The following is a 19,002-nucleotide window of genomic DNA, read 5'->3' on the forward strand; positions in this document are numbered from 1 at the left end:
TCTTGCAAAGTAGGCACTGTTAATCACAGTTTATTGGATGAGCAAATTGAGGTTAGCTGGTGGCTGAGTCAGGAACAGTACCTAGTTGCATGTATTCTCAGGGCCCAGAGCTTTTCCACCTACACTGCTCAGGCCAGGCTTATGCAGAACATGAAAAGTGAAAAAGTGGCTGGTCCTCCCACACAGCCAGAGGATATTTCTTGATAGGCTTTTCTTTTATTCCTAGTTTCTTACTCATCATCCAGGTATCTGCAGTACTTGGCACAGATGTTTCAGTAAATATATGCTAAAAAATAATTATTATAATAACAATAGCAACAAGAACAATAAATACAGACTTTATTGCTTAGTAGGTGTTAGGGACTCTTCTAAATGCTTAACTCATTACAGCCTCATATGAGCTAGATGCTATGAGCTAGATGCCTATTATCATGCATGTGTCACAGGTGAAGAGACATACTGACAAAGGAGTTAATTTACCTAAGGTTACACTCTTACTTGTGATGGAATAGGATCTCAAAACCAGGAAGAGGGGCTTCCCTGGTGGCGCAGTGGTTGAGAGTCCGCCTGCCGATGCAGGGGACGCGGGTTCGTGCCCCGGTCCGGGAGGATCCCACATGCCGCTGAGCGGCTGGGCCTGTGAGCCATGGCCGCTGAGCCTGCGTGTCCAGAGCCTGTGCTCCGCAGCGGGAGAGGCCACAGCGGTGAGAGGCCCGCATACCGCAAAAAAAAAAAAGAAAAAAACCCAGGAAGATCTCAATTGTCTATAGTAAAGTAGGATATTAGTAGAAAGTATTAAAATGTATCATTACATTTATTATTTATCTAAAAGGTATTATATTTATTACTTTTATTATTTTTGACATTGGCATCTACAATTCCAACATGTAAAGGTTTTTCCCCACACCAAACAATTTTCCGATACCAGCTGGGTGTCCCAGACAATTTTCCAATACCAGCGGGGTGTCCTGCAGTTAATCTCACATTTAACACTATGTACCTGGAGATAGTGTAAGATCCCACAGGTTAAGGGCTCAGTCCTACGAGACCGCTGCTTGCCCCCCACTTCAGGTGCCAATCATAATCCAGGTTATGAGCTGTGCTTCTGACCTACCTGCTCTAGTTTGGAGGTTCCAACAGCCCCCTCCTGGGGTTCGAGTAATGTGCTAAAGTGGCTCACAGGACTCAGAGAAACATTGTATTTACTAGATTATCAGTTTATTATGAAAGAATATAGCTCAGGAACAGCCAGATGGAAGAGATGCACAGAGCAAGGTGTAGGGAAAGGGCACCAGGCTTCCATGCCCTCTCCTAGAGCGCTGCCTCAGTCCCCAGATCTCCATGTGTTCACCAACCTGGAGGATCTCAGAACACTGTCTTTGTGGGGCTTTATGGCGACTCTGTTGCATAGGCATGATTGATCAAATCACTGGCCATGGGTGATTTAACTCCATCTTCAGCCCCTTTCCCTGGGGCAGAATCTGAGAATAAAGAGTCCAGGTCTACCAAATCCATCCCAACTTACTTTAATAAAATAATAACGTCATTGAAATAAAGAAAAATCTAGAATAAATGCTAACCCAGATAGATGCTAAAGAACAGGTGTCACCTGGGACTGTCCCAGGCAAACCAGGATGCATAATCACATTCCCTTTAAGGCCCCTTCCAAGCCCCAGTGACTCCAATCTGATGATAACTCAGCGTCAAACAACTGCTCACCTCACTGTAATTTTAAGAACTGACGTCTACAGTTGCTGAGTCTTCCTTACTAGTAGCCAACTTCCATTTGTTCTTTCAATATTTATTAAGCACTTGATAAGTAAGAGAGACAGAGCTATTTTCTTGCCTTCAAGAAACTCATAGCAGAGCAGGAAAATCAGGAAAGAAAGCCAACAGTTAGAGTATAGTTCACTGGGTCTCATCACCATTTTTTAATAGGGCTCCTCCATATATATATATATATATATATATATATATATATATATACATATCTATGATGTTTGTAAGACCTAGCATAGTACCTGGTATCTGGTAGTCATTCAGTAATATTAACGTAAGAAATGAATGAACAAAGTGCTATGATAGAGGTAAACCTGGGTGACATAGGATTACATGGACAGGCATCTAACTGAGATAAGAGATGAGAGAAAACTTCTCAAGGAAGGAAAAGGTGAGCTGAACTTGAATGGCAAGGAGGACCCAGCATGCTGGGTAGGACAGAAAAGGGCCTTCTTCGCATGGGAGAAAATGTATGTAAATGAGTAGACGTGGGAAACAGCAGATGCTTGGGGAACTTCAAGTTGTTCTGAAGGATCGGGGGTCAGGGTGGAGGCATGGCAAGAAATGAGGCTGTGGGAAGGGCCAGCTAAAGTTTAGGAATATGGATCACTCTTAGTCGTGAAAAAATCAGGGTTGCTTTAGGACAGCACTCAGAGGTTGAAACTGCCTTTCTGAGGATCTAAAACTTCAGTTACACCTAAGATTCCCTGGTCCTGCAGAACAGTGATGCAATCGAGAGAAGAATCCAGAATCAACCTGGCTATTAACTCTTGGAAAGAAAAGGATCAGTCCCTTCCCAAGTGCAGTGGTAGTAAACCTTTTATAGGAGCTCAAGGCCACATTCATCTCAGCACTGCTATTGCATTTGGATCAGGGATAATGGAGGGCCTGCTTCACAGTTCTCAGCCTCTATCTGTGAAAAAAGAAAGAGTTGAAGTAATTAAGTGATTTATTAAATTTAAAAGTAATAAAAATTTATCTGAGTTCTTTAGATTTTCCCCCAACATATTCCCTGCATAAATGCCTTGATTTTCCAGTTTACTTTGGGAAAATCCATCCCTTCCAAGGAAGAAAGTTTGGCGGCTGGCGAGCAACTAGCTTCATTGGTGATTACAAGCAATGGGAATTATTTGCAAGTTTGTGTGAAAGTGTACATGGGGGTGGAAGAGATGCGGAGGAGGTAGCATAAGGCAGAGACTGACAACATCTGTCTTTTTGACAATACCTTTGTTCACACTTTTTCACATTTCTCTGAAATATCACTAGCACGTTCTCCTAGTGTTATCTCTTGCTTAGACTATTATGGCAGTTCCCTTATTAGAATTTCCATCTCTAGTGTCTAACCATCATTATGGGGTTAATTCCCATAAAGCCCAATCCCATTACCAGTCCCACTTTCAGCCTCATCCCCTATCATCTTTTATCTTCACCCAACTTCCACCCAGCCAGACTGACCTGAATTACTGTTCTCCAAACATACCCTGCACTTAAACACTTCCATAGCTTTGCTCTTACGGTTCTGCCTCTACGGTCCAAATTTTGCCCACTACAGGATGCAGTTAAAACTCTTTGAAAGTTTCTCTGATCTCTTAGCTAAAAGTTACCCTTCCCTCTTCTCAACTCCTGTAAGCAGTTTACTTATGCTTTTTTGGCTCTTAACACTTTCACCTTATTTAGAGCTATTTATGTATCGGGCTTATTTTGCTTACCTTGAAGTCTGTATATCACCCACGTTTGTATTTCTTTGACTTCCTATCACGATGCCAGACTTATGGTGGGAAGCCAGTTAGTGATGAGCCCAAGGTGTCTGGAGACTTCCCTATGCCAAAGAGGTGTTTAAAGCTGATGGCATTTCTCAGCAGAGGTAGTCAAGCTACGGTGCCTCTTTCTCCTCAGCTCGTGGCTTATGTGGTACTCAAGTTCCCAGCTGGGGACACCTGTGCCAGTTGGGACCAGCTGAGCATCTAGCTACATCCATGGAATGAAAACACCCAGGTGGGGGTGTAGCTAGATGCTCAGCTGGTATTTCTCCTTAGCTCAAAATCCTCCAGTGGTTTCCAACCTCACTCAGAGTAAAAGTCCTTACAGTTACCTCCAAGGCCCCTGTCGTCCGGCCCTGCATCTCTCTGGCCTCATTTCTCACCACTCTGCCTCCCTCACTCTCTCCCAGTCACAGAGGCCAGGCCAGGCACACTGTGCTTCCTGTTCCCTCTTTCTGCTTGAATAGAGGAAGTGGGCTTTGCTAATAAGAATGAGATTCTTAGATGTGGAACATCATGTGAGTGTCTGAGAAAGCCATGAGAAGGTATCAAGTCAAAGCCTTACCCCAGACACAGCTGTATGGCCACGGGGGCATTAACTGAGTTTCTCAACTGCCCCTGCTGGACTGTGAGCTTTCTAACACTGATACTCTGGTCCAGTGCTTTTGTCCACCATTACCCTCCTCTTCTCAGTTTATGTACAACACAAGAGCTCACAAATGTTTGTTAGGGAAGTAATGATGTTATTACTACATAGAGACTGCCCTGTTCTGTCATAGTGTAACTACCTTTTAATAAAAGCATTTCCTAATTTTATTCTGGATTCAGTCATTTGGAGACTACTGAATGTGGTTCAGAGTATAACAGCCCCTGTCAATTTATTTGCACTACACCAAGATGGTACCCTTTTCCTCTATGTGATGAGAATGTACCTCTGTCTGGAGCAAAGGCCACCCACAGTGTATTGTTGAAGCTGTAGTTCTGGGTACCCAGATAAATTTAAGGGACTCAGCACTAACCAGAATGATGGCTACATTGACTAGAGGTGTTTAAGAAACAGCTGTTATAAGACTTCCCTCCTTACCTGTCAAGTTTGAATTGCATTGACTTTCTGGTTCCACTGATGAGAGCTAAGATTTTGACTGAGACACCTTCATTTTTTGATATCAGATGCACAAAGACCACAGCTTTGCTAGATTTCAGTATATTGTGCTGGCCCCTTGAAACATTTACTCCTGGCTGACATCATTGAGTATTAGCTCTAGCAAGCTTTGCTGGGCTAAAGTTGTAAGGTGCAGGAGAAAACCACTGGTCTGTTCAGCAGTTCCTTATCACATGCATATGCTGCCGATCACCAGATTTGTATCAAGCCCAGACTCTGCTGTTGTGTTTCAGCATTCTTAAGGACATTGTTGTCTGTATTATGCAGGATACTTCTCTATAGAAGGCACAGAGTAAAATTTCTTAGGGCACAGGGAGAGAGGTGCTCCTCTTGAGCACTGATTTGTTCTTAGTAGACCCTGTGACTCCTGTAATTGATTATCTTTCCCTCTTTTATTTTTTCTGACTTCTAGGAAGCTCAGAGTCAGATTTGCAGCAAATATACAGGATCTTATGGCCTTCATGTTCTATATTAATCACTTTCTATGTTAATCATTAGCCATCTGCTTGTTCTACATCGCTTTTTCTTTTTAATTAATTTTCTCACTTTAAAAACTACCTTTTTATAATCTTCCTAAATTTCTTCTAGAATAGGGCAGAGTTTAAAAAGTAATGATCCTTTACTGTAACAGGTGTTCCCACTGTGCTTATCACAACACCAGACGCTATCTGCAGAGAATCCAGAAAATCCAAGGGCCTAGAGATGTAGGGTGTCTCTTACTGAGGGAACAAAGAAACAAGACCAAAGCACTTCTGCAGACTATAGCTAATAAGTGGTACAAATGCCCAGAAGCCCACCCAGAAGCCTGAGAAATGTGGGTAGACTTCCCAGGATTACAACTACTTAAGGCAAAGTTAGTAGTAAGACAAGCACCTCCTCTATTCAAGGAGAAAGAGGGAACAGGAAGCACAGTGTGCCTGGCCTGGCCTCTGTGACTGGGAGAGAGTGAGGGAGGCAGAGTGGTGAGAAATGAGGCCAGAGAGATGCAGGGCCAGATGACAGGAGCCTTGGAGGTAACTGTAAGGACTTTTACTCTGAGTGAGGTTGGAAACCACCAGAGGGTTTTCAGCTAAGGAGAAATACCTGAATTTACTGAATTTACATCCTTACTAAAGGATGCATCTGTGGCATCTGAGGCTACTGTTTTGAGGATTCACTGTAGTGAGGTAAGGGCAGGATCAAGGTGGTTGGGAATGATTTGGGATAATTCTGGTGAGACTTGGGAGAGGTTAGGGTGGCCGTGGTAAGGTACAGTGAGAAGGAAGAGTGCACAGGATTGGGGCACAGAAATGATCAGAATTGGGCTTCAAGAAAATTGATCTGGTAGTAGAGATGGATGAAGGAATGTATTGATAGTAGGAAGACATTGGAAGTCCTGAGACAGTATTTCTCAAAGGTGGGCCACAAACCGCCTACATTTGAATCACCTGCAGAGCTTGTTAAAATACAGATTCTTGAGTCCCTGACCAGATCTACAGAATTAAAATCTTGCAGGAACCTTTGTGAGGTCTTCACTAGGTTATTCTTTTGAACACCAGAGTTTGGGAACTACAAAGAATCGAAGTCCTTAAAATTGAAAATCAACAGAATTTCAAGTCCAAAGAGAATAGATGAATGAGAATCAGAGGATCTTTTTTCCTTTAAAATAATATTACTTACTAGCAATGCTAGAATCTACCATTTTGGTACATGTACTACGAGTTAGATGCAGTCCTAAATAATTTAACCACATGTCAGGGAAAAACTGTTTCTAGGAAAGTGTTTTGCAAGCAGCATTACCACGCCCACTTCCATCCCTCCCATGGAAGATGAGTGGACCCTAAGAAGAGTCCTTAGCTTGCAGCATACCATGGGTATGGAGCTGCCTATTAGAAACTGAGATGGTATGGCAGTACTCTGTATAAGAAAAGGATGGAGAGGAAACCTGGAACAGTCCAGGGTAAGGCTGGAGCCTTGGCTGAGAGTGGGAGCCAGGGAGAAGGGAAGAGGTAGATGCTGGCCCCGAGGAGGAATGGAGAGGAAAGAGGAAGTGACAGAGGTCCAGAGGGGACTCTTGGGAACTGACTGAGATGTTTAAACAGGATTTTATGAAGCTTTGTCAGACAGTCTCTTTCTCACCACCTCCCCTATCAAGTCTTTACGGATATTATCTATTGGATCTGTTTTGGGGCAGTGCTGTGATGTGCCCGGTTCTGCTGTGAGGGGGCAGAGACTAAGAACAGAGGCTACCCAGTCACCTCCAGTTTTTTTTTTGTTTTGTTTTGTTTTGTTTTTGTGGTACGCGGGCCTCTCACTGTTGTGGCCTCTCCCATTGCGGAGCACAGGCTCCGGACGCGCAGGCTCAGCGGCCATGGCTCACGGGCCCAGCCGCTCCGTGGCATGTGGGATCTTCCCAGACCGGGGCATGAACCCGTGTCCCCTGCATCGGCGGGCAGACTCTCAACCACTGCACCACCAGGGAAGCCCTCCAGTTTGCAACCTCATCAACTCATTCAAGCTAACAGCAATGTCACAGAGGTTGTCTACTTTGCCACCCAAGACTGTCCTGCTCGCCTCAGTCTCCCACGTGAACCCCTTCTGGCTTTTACAGAATCTGTGTGGTAATTTATCGTCTCGGTGTTTTCCAGGCAGAGAATCTGGAATTAGATTCACCCACAGCAGCTGCTGATTTATCACAGGATCTATTAGAGTCTCGTCCAAATGTTGATGTTCCTGACATGAAGCCTTTTAATTCAAAATTGGCTCAGCTGGAAAATTAGGTTAAGGGTTTTTACAGCCACAGTACAAGGCAGAAATTTTACTCTTTTTTATAAACCCAAGGCGATAGTGGTACAAACCACAATTCAAAGAAGTTTCAACTCTGGGCCAGACAGTGTTACATTGTACCTGGAGAAAGGCTAAAAGGTGGGAGGCAAGTTCAGTATTTTTACCCGGAGAGTCACCACTGGGGCCTCAAGAATGGCTGCTGGGAGCTATAAAGAAACTACAGATGTGTGGGAGCCTCAGCAAAGCTCAGGTGAGAAAAGGGGGCAACCCCCCCACTACCACCGCAAAGAGGGAGCATGGGCATTTGCTTCTCCACTCTGCCCTCAGAGCCGGGATCATTGCTGCTGATTAACTGCCTGCCAGATCAAACTTTCCGTCATTAGGTGGTCTGGGTACCTGTCAGAGCCCCTGACCTATATACAGTGCTGTGTAAAAGTTTCAGAGCCCTCACCTTGTGCCGGAGCCCTGCCAGGAGGGGCTGAGTGGTAGTGGCTGCTGCTGCGAGGAGCAGTTAACTGTGGTGGAGTGTGGCAGTACTCAAGTTTCTATTTGTCGTCAAAAAGTCAGGCCTCTGATGTGAGGATGAGCTCGGAAGTGAGACAGACGCTAGGGTGGAAGCCGTCTTCACCTGGCCAGTGAGCCCCACCCCCCCACCTTTGTGGCGTGCCGCCAGACTCCGGGCAGTCAGCAGCTCGGGGGAGGGGAGCCTCGGCAAAGCACAGTCTCCCTGTGTTTAGTGCTTGAAGAGAAACACAAACAAACTGGAACACATTCGGGAAGAACATCAGACCTCATGATGGGAGGGGCAGAGGTGGCTGGAGAAGAGAAGTCTTGATTGAAATTTCAGGACAAATAGGTGGTCAGGGGTAAAGGATGAGACAAATTATTTCAGATATCAATGATGTAAAAAAGACAGCGTGACTTGTCCTGGGGCTTCAAGGAGGAAGTCAGCGTTCGGGAAATGGAAGCCACAGAGAGGTAGATTCTTGGGAAAATTAAAAATAATAATAACGCCATTCCCTGTCTCTAGAACTACCTTGATACCCCTCAACACATGTGCCAAATGGGGAGCAGCTTGAAGCATTAGATGGAGATTTTCCTTAAAAGACCTTTAAAGTCCCTCAAATCTATAATCCTAGACTCAGGTCTAGTCTTCAAATGTTTTCTACCTTTTATGTGAAACTGTCTAAGCGTCACTCTAGTCATTTGATCAATTAAGATAGTAAAACTCTTTTCACTGGAATATTGAGAGAATGTAAAATCTTTCAGAATGACAATGTCTAAATGCAAAATATGTGTTTTTCATTTAATTATATTAAGGGACAAGTTAGGCAACTTATGCAAACTAAAAGAATTGGGTAGTATGGACATCTAGAAGTATTTACCACAATTCTACAGCCAAGGAAGATTCAAGTTCCTGATTCTTTCTCCCTTGAATTTTTTTTTGCATCTGGATTTGTTTATGCTGGGATAGATGCCCACTTCCTAACCCACAGTTCTTCATGTTAACAAGCCCATCACATCCACACGGGACAAACGACTTCATCCCAACCTAGACAGACTAATGAGTCAGAGGTTCTTTTCACACACGGTTGAGTCTACCAGAAGCTACCATCCTCTACAGAATACACATAGTCAAGCTGTATCTTTATTTATTGAAGCATTAAGATGAAAATGTTGACTCTAGGGAGAATCACTCATTATCCAGAAGTATCCACACTTGCCAGATATCTGGATTTGGTGGATAAACATCTGAGTGGTTCCACTGAATTTTTCTTTTTCATTTGGATGTTTTAGTACCATATAGACCCAGCTTCAGTCAAAACTTGGAGAAAAAAACTTGGCAGAAAAAAACCAGAATGACTTAATGCTAGCATAACAGTCTAAAAAAATGAGTATTTTTCACTTATGATTGTCATGACGGGAGAAGACACTGGGGAAAAAAAATTTTCTAAGTAAGTCAGTGAGTAATGACCAGACAACAGAAAATAGTGAACTAAATTCTTATACCTCTTGCACAATTCAGGCAAATGATTGATAAGTTAGGAAGCCAAAAAATGGTTCAAAGTAAGATGAATTGTAAATAATTTTGGTGGGTATTTGAAATCCTCAATGCACAAAGATTAGCAGAAAACCATAAACTACAATGTGAGGCATGAAAAAGTGTATGGAAGAAACCACTTATAATATTTTGAAGGCTAATGAAGAATGGAAAAGAATCCCAGGAATTTTTCTAAAAATAAATACTATTAAACCAAGCTAGGAAAGGCGGAAAGGGATTTTGAACATTATTCTTCATTAGAACATGGCTCTTCAACTGTTGAGGATGGATAAGCCCCACCCCTCTTCAGGCCCCTTAGAGGCTCCTAGAAAGGGAGAGGGCATAAGTGCATGCACCGTGAATGCATCTTGGGGCGAATGAGAAGATGGGAACCTTAAGTGCTGGTTTCTCCCATATCCTGCCCTGCCAATGGCACATTTAAATTCTCTGGGCCAGTTTCTTCATCCATAAAATGGGGGTATTGGATAATATTATTTTAATAATACCATCCAACTACAAGATGTTAAAATCCATAAGAACTGAGCAACTGTTAGATAAAGAAGCAGCATTTAGAATTTTTAACTGCATTTGCGAAGTGATGTTTCTGACTAAAAGGCAAAGGCAGCCTTGGATCTGAGTGTGAGAACAGGCATTTAGCTGTGAGGTAATAGGTAAAAAACATGGGAGAAAGTATTAGACCCAGTGTCTTTTAAAAAAGATTAATAGAACATGCAAATGGTACCAGACTAGAAGAAGGAGACCCCAGTGTGGGCAGGCACTGAACACATGAATGATATTAAGAGATTATCGAAATACGGGTAGAAAAAAGTAAAATGGGATTCAACTTTGAAAAATGCAAAGTAATGCATTTGGGAGCAAGCAACCAGAAACACATGAGTTTGCAATGTTTTGTGGCGACCAGATTAACTCGAGACAGAATCATCGTGCTAGTGAATAGAAGATGGGTGATCTCTCTACCCCAAGAGGAGGCCACACTTGGAATTCTGAGTTCAGGTCTCTCTCTTTGAAAGTAAAGGATGAGAAAGAAAAATGAAGAGGTCAGGAAAGTGCAAAACTAATAATTAGGCAATTAAAGGCGGTTGATTTAAAATGAAGATTTAAAAATTTCACAGAATGGGCTGGCTGGTATCGGGCTCTGATAGGAAAATAAAGCCTGGTGGATCTCAGTTTATAAACTTTCATGGAATCAGGGAATATTAGAGAAGGAGGGGGGTCTTAGAAACCTACTCCATCCCTCCCATGTTTTACAAATGAAGCCAACTCAGATAGTTCAAAAAAGGGTGTAGTTGATTAAAGTGATTGCTCAAGCAATAGAAGTAAATTTGAAAACTCAGGAGCTCTTGGTTATTGGGCCCTTAACCTGGCCATTTCTGAATGTGGTGTCACTTTTGATATCTTCTTATCTTTGAGCATAAATTCATTCTTTGTTCTGGTGCCTTTCCCCCAGGTCCCTCTCCCTGGTCTTCCTTTCTGTAATGAGTACCCTCCCCTGGCCCATGTTTCTACCTATAATACGTACTTCTTCTTCCCTCACAGAGGAGATCTGGAGTCACCCCCACCTCCAGAAACCTCTCTCCTTCAAAGAGAATTAGTTTTCTCTCCTGTCTGTTCTCTTGAGCCTTTTATTTCTAAATTTCCACTAAGGCAGTGATTATACCGTATTGCAAGCCCCTGTGCTCAGCTCCTGTGGTCATATCCCTACATTGGATGGAAGGGAGGGTGTCTTAGTCATCTTGGTGTCTCCGTTGCTTATCGCAAGGCCTGAGATAAGCAAACATCTTTTCCATGAATGTTAAATGAAAAAGTGGTTTGTTTCCTCTCCACCTCTCACTTCCTAAGTTTCTTTCTGTTTCTAGGCAGAGCTGTTTGGGGAGGTGATGCGTGTGGTCTTTCCACACTGTTAGTATTGATGTTAAAATGCCTCACTCGCTCCCCTCAGAAACCTGATGCTTTATCAGCAGATGTCCTTTCCAGAAATCAGATCTACCGAGCCCATCAGAACGTAACCACTCTCCCACAGGCACAACTGATTGGCCAATTCTGTCATTTAGTCTTTAATCAAATGTGTTTTGTGTAACACTGTATTTCACCATATCTCTCCACTAAAGGAGGGTTCCATGGTGAAATAAATGGGAAATATTTAGTTAAACAAAAGTAACTTGCATTCTCTTACTGTCCTTTGTCTCATGAATCTCAAGGCTGGGGATCGAGCAATTTGATTTCAGAACTCTTTTCTCAGGAGGCATCTTCAGGGAGTCATGTTTTGTGGAAAATTCTTTGAGATATGTTGAGCTTCTAGACCAGGCGATCATGCCACCCCTTCTTGTAGTGATGTAAATAGCCAGTGCTTACTGTGTGTCAGACACTGTTGCAATGTTTTATATGTATTAACTCACTTAATTCTCACAACCCCATAAGGTACAATTATTATTCCCATTTTACAGATGAGAAAAAAATTTGAGATACAGAGGTTAAGAAATTTGCCCACCATCAAACATCTAAGTGGCAGAAGCAGAATTCAATCCCAGACCTGACTCCAGTGTCCTGTACATGCAGCTAAAACCCCACTGCCTGTAATTGTAATCCCATGTTGACTTCTGGGTGCTACAGAATGAGTCCAAGTTCTTACAGCATGCAAACCATTTAACTGTTTGAAAACAACTAACATTCTTTCTGAGGCCTCTCTTCTCTGAATCTTCCAATTCTTCAACCATTCTTCAAATGATGAGGTCTAAAAGTCTTTTACCTTCTTGATGACTGGCCTCTGGACCACCTCTGTGATTCTGTGTCATCATTCAGTTTATGCCTCAGAACAGCCAGCCTGATGTGGTTCCACCACCACCAGGAACAGCAAACTATCGTCTCTCTCTAGAAACACATTTGATTTGGGGAGTTTTATTTGTGTGTTTATTTGGGGTATCCATACTGTGCCAGTGGCCCATGTTTAGCTAAATAATAACTAAACTTCTGCAAAGCATGAGTTTGGGGAATATTTCATGAGATCCTTTTATAAGTGGCAGAAACAATTAATAAGGAAAGACTACCCTCAACTAAAACTGTCTCCACTTAGGCAAGTCTGCAAGTATCACATCGGCCTCACACGGGGCTTTTCCTAAACCTCACATTTTCACAGTTAGGACCCTTCATTGACCAACTGGAAGCTGCAGCCAGCTTTTCAGGAGGGAATCATGAGGAGGTTCCAGTGACAGCATAGGAAGTGTGCCTTAGTAAGAGGAACTTCTTTTAGTAATGTTTCCATTGACTTAATATTAAATGCAGTGTGGGAAAGAAGAGGAGAGAAGGGAAGAAGGGATTTTTTAAGTTATGAATTAAATTATACAGATACAGAGAGATTTGTTCACAGCCAAATGGACACTTGGTAATGTAGCTCTCTCATTCCCTTAGAATTGCTTAGTTCAGAAGAGCAGACCATGAGGGGGTCCATCACCTGGATGGAGTGGTCAGGCCTCACTTGAATGGGAATTTCCTCACTTGACAGATGGGGATTGAGTGTCTGTTAGCTAACATTTTTCCTCTAATTACTAATTATACCAGAGAAAGGGGCTTTATGACCAGAGTCCTGGAAATGTGAAATTTGATCAGTAGAGATTTGCAGTAAAGATGGAAGATTGACATGTGACGTCAGACAGCTGGCAAGGAGGCCCATCAGGCCAGGAGGTCAGCAGCTGCTCACAGCGGATTTGATAGGGTTGGGGGAGAACCCAGGAAGGGGGGATCAGAAAAAGATCTGGGAGAGGAGAGATAAGGAGAACCATGTTAACAATTTTGCTTCCCTCTCCTCCTCTTTCTGTCATTTCAGATAAGAACATATTAATCTTCTGAGAGCAAGGCTGTAGCCAACAGGTGGCAAGGCCCATTCCTGCACAGAAGGCAGCTGCTGGGAGCGAGAAAGGATGCCAGGAAAAGAGCTTCAGGTGGGAATCGCACAGAGCAATTAACCCTCACCCTGAAACACGCCCCACTCCACTTGCACCACTCACGAAGGAGACCACAACCCCGAAGGTCATACACTCAGGACATTCCCTAGAGCAGTGATGCTCAAAGGATCATCCAGGAACCAGCTTCATTGGAATCCCCTGACCTTCTGGTTAACAATGCAGATGCCTGCACCCCATTCATATACAGAGAATCTGAATCTCTGTAGGTGGGAGAGTCCACCTCCCCAGTCACTTTCTCTCACATCATCCCATGTATTGTCTTCTTTGCACATAAATGATGATCTGAAGTGGTATCATCCATTTGTTTCCTGTCTTCCCCATGATAGGAGATGTTCCAAAGAAGCAGGGTCTCCCTGCTCAGAGCAGTAACCTAGCACATAGCAGGGGCTTCATAAATGTTTATTGGGTGAGTGAATAGGTGAATTGAAGGGAGATGGGGAGAAAGAAAGGAGGTTTAGAATGCCTGCCCTGGTGAAGAAGCCAAACTGAGCCTAGCTCCTATGCTCTGAGATACTCAGGCAGTATGAGTGAGGGTGGCAGCCAAGGGACAGGGAGGTTGCTCCCCACTGGGGTTAAAACAACAATGGAACAATGACTGAGGCTCTTACACGAGCAATGGGCCCTACTGAGCTTTACACACAACAGCCTCGTGCAGGGAAACACCTCCCCACAGCTAAGCATATGTTCCCCACCAGCCCCAAGACAGAGTGTGGACCGCCCCTTTGCACCTTTATTTCAGAAGAGCCCTCAATGCACACCTGTCATTATTCTTAAATTGTCCCTACGACATCAATAGGAGGATAGCATTGCCACCCTTAATTTGTGAGGCACAGAAATAAATGCCCTAAAATGACAAGGTGCCGTAGGTCACAAAACAGTCAGAAAGGGGAAAAAGAAAGAAAGAAACTGAAAACCTGATTTCCCTGCCTCATAAACCAACGGTATGTCTCAATCCAGCTGCTTCCTACATTTTCTCTGATGCTTATTCTTGAAGCCACTGTGGTTTTTGCAGTAGGTAGGAAGGGGAGACATTAGCACTACACCATGTTGAGTAATGCACATTGTACTTAATCTACTTGTGACCCTTTTATTCCCACTTTTATACAATAAAGTTAATATTGATAATACTGTCTACGAAGATGACTAGAGTACTCCCCAATATAGCATATTAAATGTAACACCTTTTTTATATATGCTTTCTTAAAACCATGTTCTATTAAATCAGTCTTTAAAATCCCCACTCCTGTATAATAACCATAGTCTTCTTTTGGTTTGAGAATCTTACATATATTGTGAAGTTAGAGAATCACAGCTCTGAAAAATCATGTAATCTAAGTCCTCTCCTCCTTATCACGTCTTAAATAAGGAAGCAGAAGCCCAGGGATTTCACATGGCATGGGGTGCAATATGGGCAGCATTCCCATTTCTTGCATGCTAGACTTTTCGTGGGAACCCCAGTGCTTAGCATAGCTTTGAGTACCATGGCAGGGTCCAGCTGGCATTACCTGATATTTGCTCTTTTCACTATTGACTGATGAGACACAAAATCCCTATGACACTGAGGCTTTGGATGGCCTTAATAACGTCTGCATGTTCTTTTGCCACTACACCGATGTGCCTTTGATCCTCAGGGAAGCTACACACACACAGAGGCAATGAGTGTCATGGCAGCTGTAAGCTCATGAGGGCTATATGGGGACTTTTACTGGGTAGAGTGTTTAGAGCTAACTGAACAGCTAAGAGTGCTTCTAGAAAGCTGTGTAAGAAAGGCCTCCCACTGTAATGGTGGGAGAAGGAGGTCCCAGCCTCGCTCCTGGGAGGGAGGTGCTCACCCCTTCGGCACTGCACTGGGTCTCCCACAGCAGCTCTGAGAGCCATCATCGCCACAAGCTGTGTCAGTCCCAGCGTCAGTGTGAGCCAGGAGAGGATGAAGAAGCCGGCTGTGAGCAGTCTTCACTCACTTGCCAAGGGAAAAAAGATTAACAAGCATTTCCTGACACGGGGCAGAGAAGCCTTCCGAAGTTCCAAAGACTCACGTGGCATCATTTTTCTGGTGGGGCTGGAGTGCTTTGGCCTTCATGGAGGAGTTGGACTCCCAAGTCTTCTGTGTTTTATGTATATGCTGTCAATATATTTCTGAGAGGCAAGCAGAATCAAAGACTATCATCCCTTTTCAGGGATAGAGCAGGAGTGTGTCTTTCCCCCTTCTCCATGCAGGGAATTCCTCATCCCTCAAAATTCAGCTAACTGGTAATACCTCTTGGACATCTTGTCAGACTTCCCTGCTTAGTCTCCCGGAAGCAGTGAGTCTCCTTCCTTTGTGCTCCTGCAGTACCCTGCATACACCTCGGTGACAGTCCTGGACCGTGGGGCTCTAATTATTGACATTGAAGTCAACTTCCACAGTAGACTGTGCTCTCCTCTCCAGAGCAGGGGGCAGGTTTTCTTTATCTTTGTAGACCCTTCCCCTCCCCACCTACCTACACTCTAACCCACCCCAAGTCCAGTTTTAAAGATTGACACGTCAAAGATACTAAAAGAACAGAAAAGAGAAAACACAAGGAGGAAAGTTAAGTGGCTTACCCAAAGTCACACAGCAATTCAGCATCAGAGTTATGACATTTAGCGCAGTACTCAATTCTAAACTAGGCTGTCATCATGCTTATTTGATTGTCCACAAAGAGTGATGCATATTTTTAAGAATAATTTTACTGCTAGAGAAATGAAGAACATGCACCCCAGGCCAGTTAATTCTTAAGTATGATTAGACAGTGGCTTACAGGCTCCATCTATGTCTTATATCAGGATCATTTTCAGGTCTAATGGAAATTACATGGTGGCTTTAGCTTCACAGGGAAGGAACTCCAAGCTAATCAGCCTTGGGAATGCCACCATCTGAGATGCCAAGGCAAAAACAAAAGAATGCAATCGATTAAGAGTCTCCCTTCAGGAACGTTCCAAGGCTACAGGCTGCTGACATGAGATTGGACTGGAATGCTAGCCACAGGCTTAGTTGCTTTGCAAAAGGCCACAGCTGTTGCTGTGGGGAAAAGCAGGGTAAAATCCTGTTTTCTTACTTTCAGCTTTCTGCTGACCTTGTTAGAGATTGTTTCTGAGCTGCCTGGTGCCCATGCCTATCCCAAATGGTCCCTTCTCTAGTGCCCTGTGTCTTGTCTTTGCTTCTCATTATATTCCCAGCCCTTAACAAAGTGCCTGGAATATGGTCATTGCTCAAGAAATACCTGTTTGACTAATTAACTAAAGCACCAAAGCTAGAGCATTAATAGGCAGTGGTAGTTCTCTGGGACACGAGAGAGATGCCCCTTCACTTTTGCAACCAAGCTTTCCTTTGGCCCTTTCGCTAGAATATAGGAACGTGAAGAAAAGAGAAGTAGCGTGAAAAACATTCTAATTTTGTCCAGCCTGTGACTATGTCTACTCAAATTTTCCCATTCATATTCCATGACCAAATCAGCTGTTTGGGGCCTGTTTCCTTGTTGCTGTTTTTTCTTCTATAATGACAACCAATTTCTGAGTAATTGATGACTCGCCATACCTCTGCAACCTCTTCTGGCCTTTGAAATGGCTAAAATGACCTAACGCCTAGCAGAAGAGTGGCACTAATAGGCTTTGCGAGAAGCTGGGCCCGTGGGGTAAGATCTAGAGGGTTATTGGCTTAAGTGGTCTTAGGCAGTGCCTGTGATTGGAAAATGAAAGGAAACAGAATCCCCTCAGAATCAAGAATAGCTAGGCCTGGCCTTAAAATAAATAGACTAAGGAAGCATGGGAGGCAATGGCTTAATGCGCAAACCTGTTCTCCTCTTTTATTTCACTTACGTTTCCAAACATTTGTCTCTGCCTCCCCTCTGTAGCCTTAGACCCTAACATGTTTTTAAGACGTTAAGCAATGTAGATTTGTCCACTTTTTTTTATCTTTAGAGAAGAAATGCGCTTTTTGTATGTATTTCATAAATTTTGGCAATGAAAAAGGCCAGGGAGTTAACCCCCTGACTGACCACCGTCAGTCTTTCTTATTAGTGTCTACAAATTAGACCCTCTCCTAGTGACCACTTACTTTCCAAAGTCAAAGCCTTAGGGTTGCCCATGCTTTTTTGTGAACACTTGAGTGACTACAGCCAAGGGGTTACTTTATTCCTAGGAATATGTTTAGGTTCTTTCCATGTTCTATAGATTGTTTTCTCTTGGTTTGTGAACTTTGGATCATTTGAAACTTACATGCTTCAGACCATTTACACTCAACTCATAGGTCACTCCATAAGGTCCAGTTGATGTCCACCAAGCATTTTATGGAGAGTGATTTGCCTTTTGCCCAGGGTATGCCCACCAGAATACCGGAAGGTTTGAAACACAAAGCACAAACAAAACTTTTGCAGGAGAGCGCAAAATTTCTCTCCTGCTTTGCCTACTCTCTTCCCCTCCTCCACACTTGCAGCAGTAACTTAGAGTCATGAGTTATTTTGTGCCATCTACTTCCAAGCTAAAATATGGGTGTGAGGGCTTCCCTGGTGGCACAGTGGTTGAGAGTCCGCCTGCCGACGCAAGGGACACGGGTTCGTGCCCTGGTCCGGGAAGATCCCACATGCCGCGGAGCGGCTGGGCCTGTGAGCCATGGCCGCTGAGCCTGCGCGTCCGGAGCCTGTGCTCCGCAACGGGAGAGGCCACAACAGTGAGAGACCCGTGTACCGCGAAAAAAATAATAATAAAATAAAATAAAATATGGGTGTGATATTTTAGCCTTGAAGCCGCCATTCAGAACCCAGAGCGAAGACTCAGCTATAGGTGGTGTGTATCTACCAGGTGTTCTGAGACAGCATCTGCTCCTTGCCTAGGGCCAGTGTCTTTCAGAGTGAGGAGAAAAACAGCCCAGGGGAGTGAAGTTGAAATTGATTGAAGTAAATTACTCCTAAAGCCTTGATTCTCCCCTCCTTTGAAGGCAGTGGTAAATTTGGTTTCCTTAATCCAGGTGGTCCTCATATGTCCTAAATTAAACATAGTGAGAATGGGTTTTTCGCAACAATTCTACTCTGTCTAATCTACCTGGGTTGCAGTCCCTGTGTTGTGTTTCACCCAGTGGAATCGACAGGGGCAAGCAAGCCTGCAATGTTGAAGTACAATTTCTTTCTCCTTGTTGGAAATAGGCCAAGATTGTGGATGTTAATCACCCAATTCTTGTAAAAGGTACCAGGGAGCCTTTACTAAGCACAAATGGCCGGAGCCTCCGTTTTACACTTCATCTGTGAGGCTTTGTCAGAGGGAGGTGGAAGTTCGAAACTAATATTTATACAGTACCCCAAGCTAGAAGTAGAAAGTCAGAGCCCTGCAGTTGTTGATCTCAGAGACTTGAAACTTGATGAAAGACAGGATTTGAGTAATGGTTTTCCATTGCTTTTGAGGTCAAGTCTAAAAATCAAACATTTCAGAGAGCAAATGCCTGCCTTTAAATGTCTTCCCTGCCTAACTCCATCCTCTTTGCTCTCATGCTGCTGCTACCCC

Source organism: Grampus griseus (genome assembly GCF_964374135.1).
Source record: "Grampus griseus genome assembly, chromosome: 1".
NCBI lineage: Eukaryota > Metazoa > Chordata > Mammalia > Artiodactyla > Delphinidae > Grampus > Grampus griseus.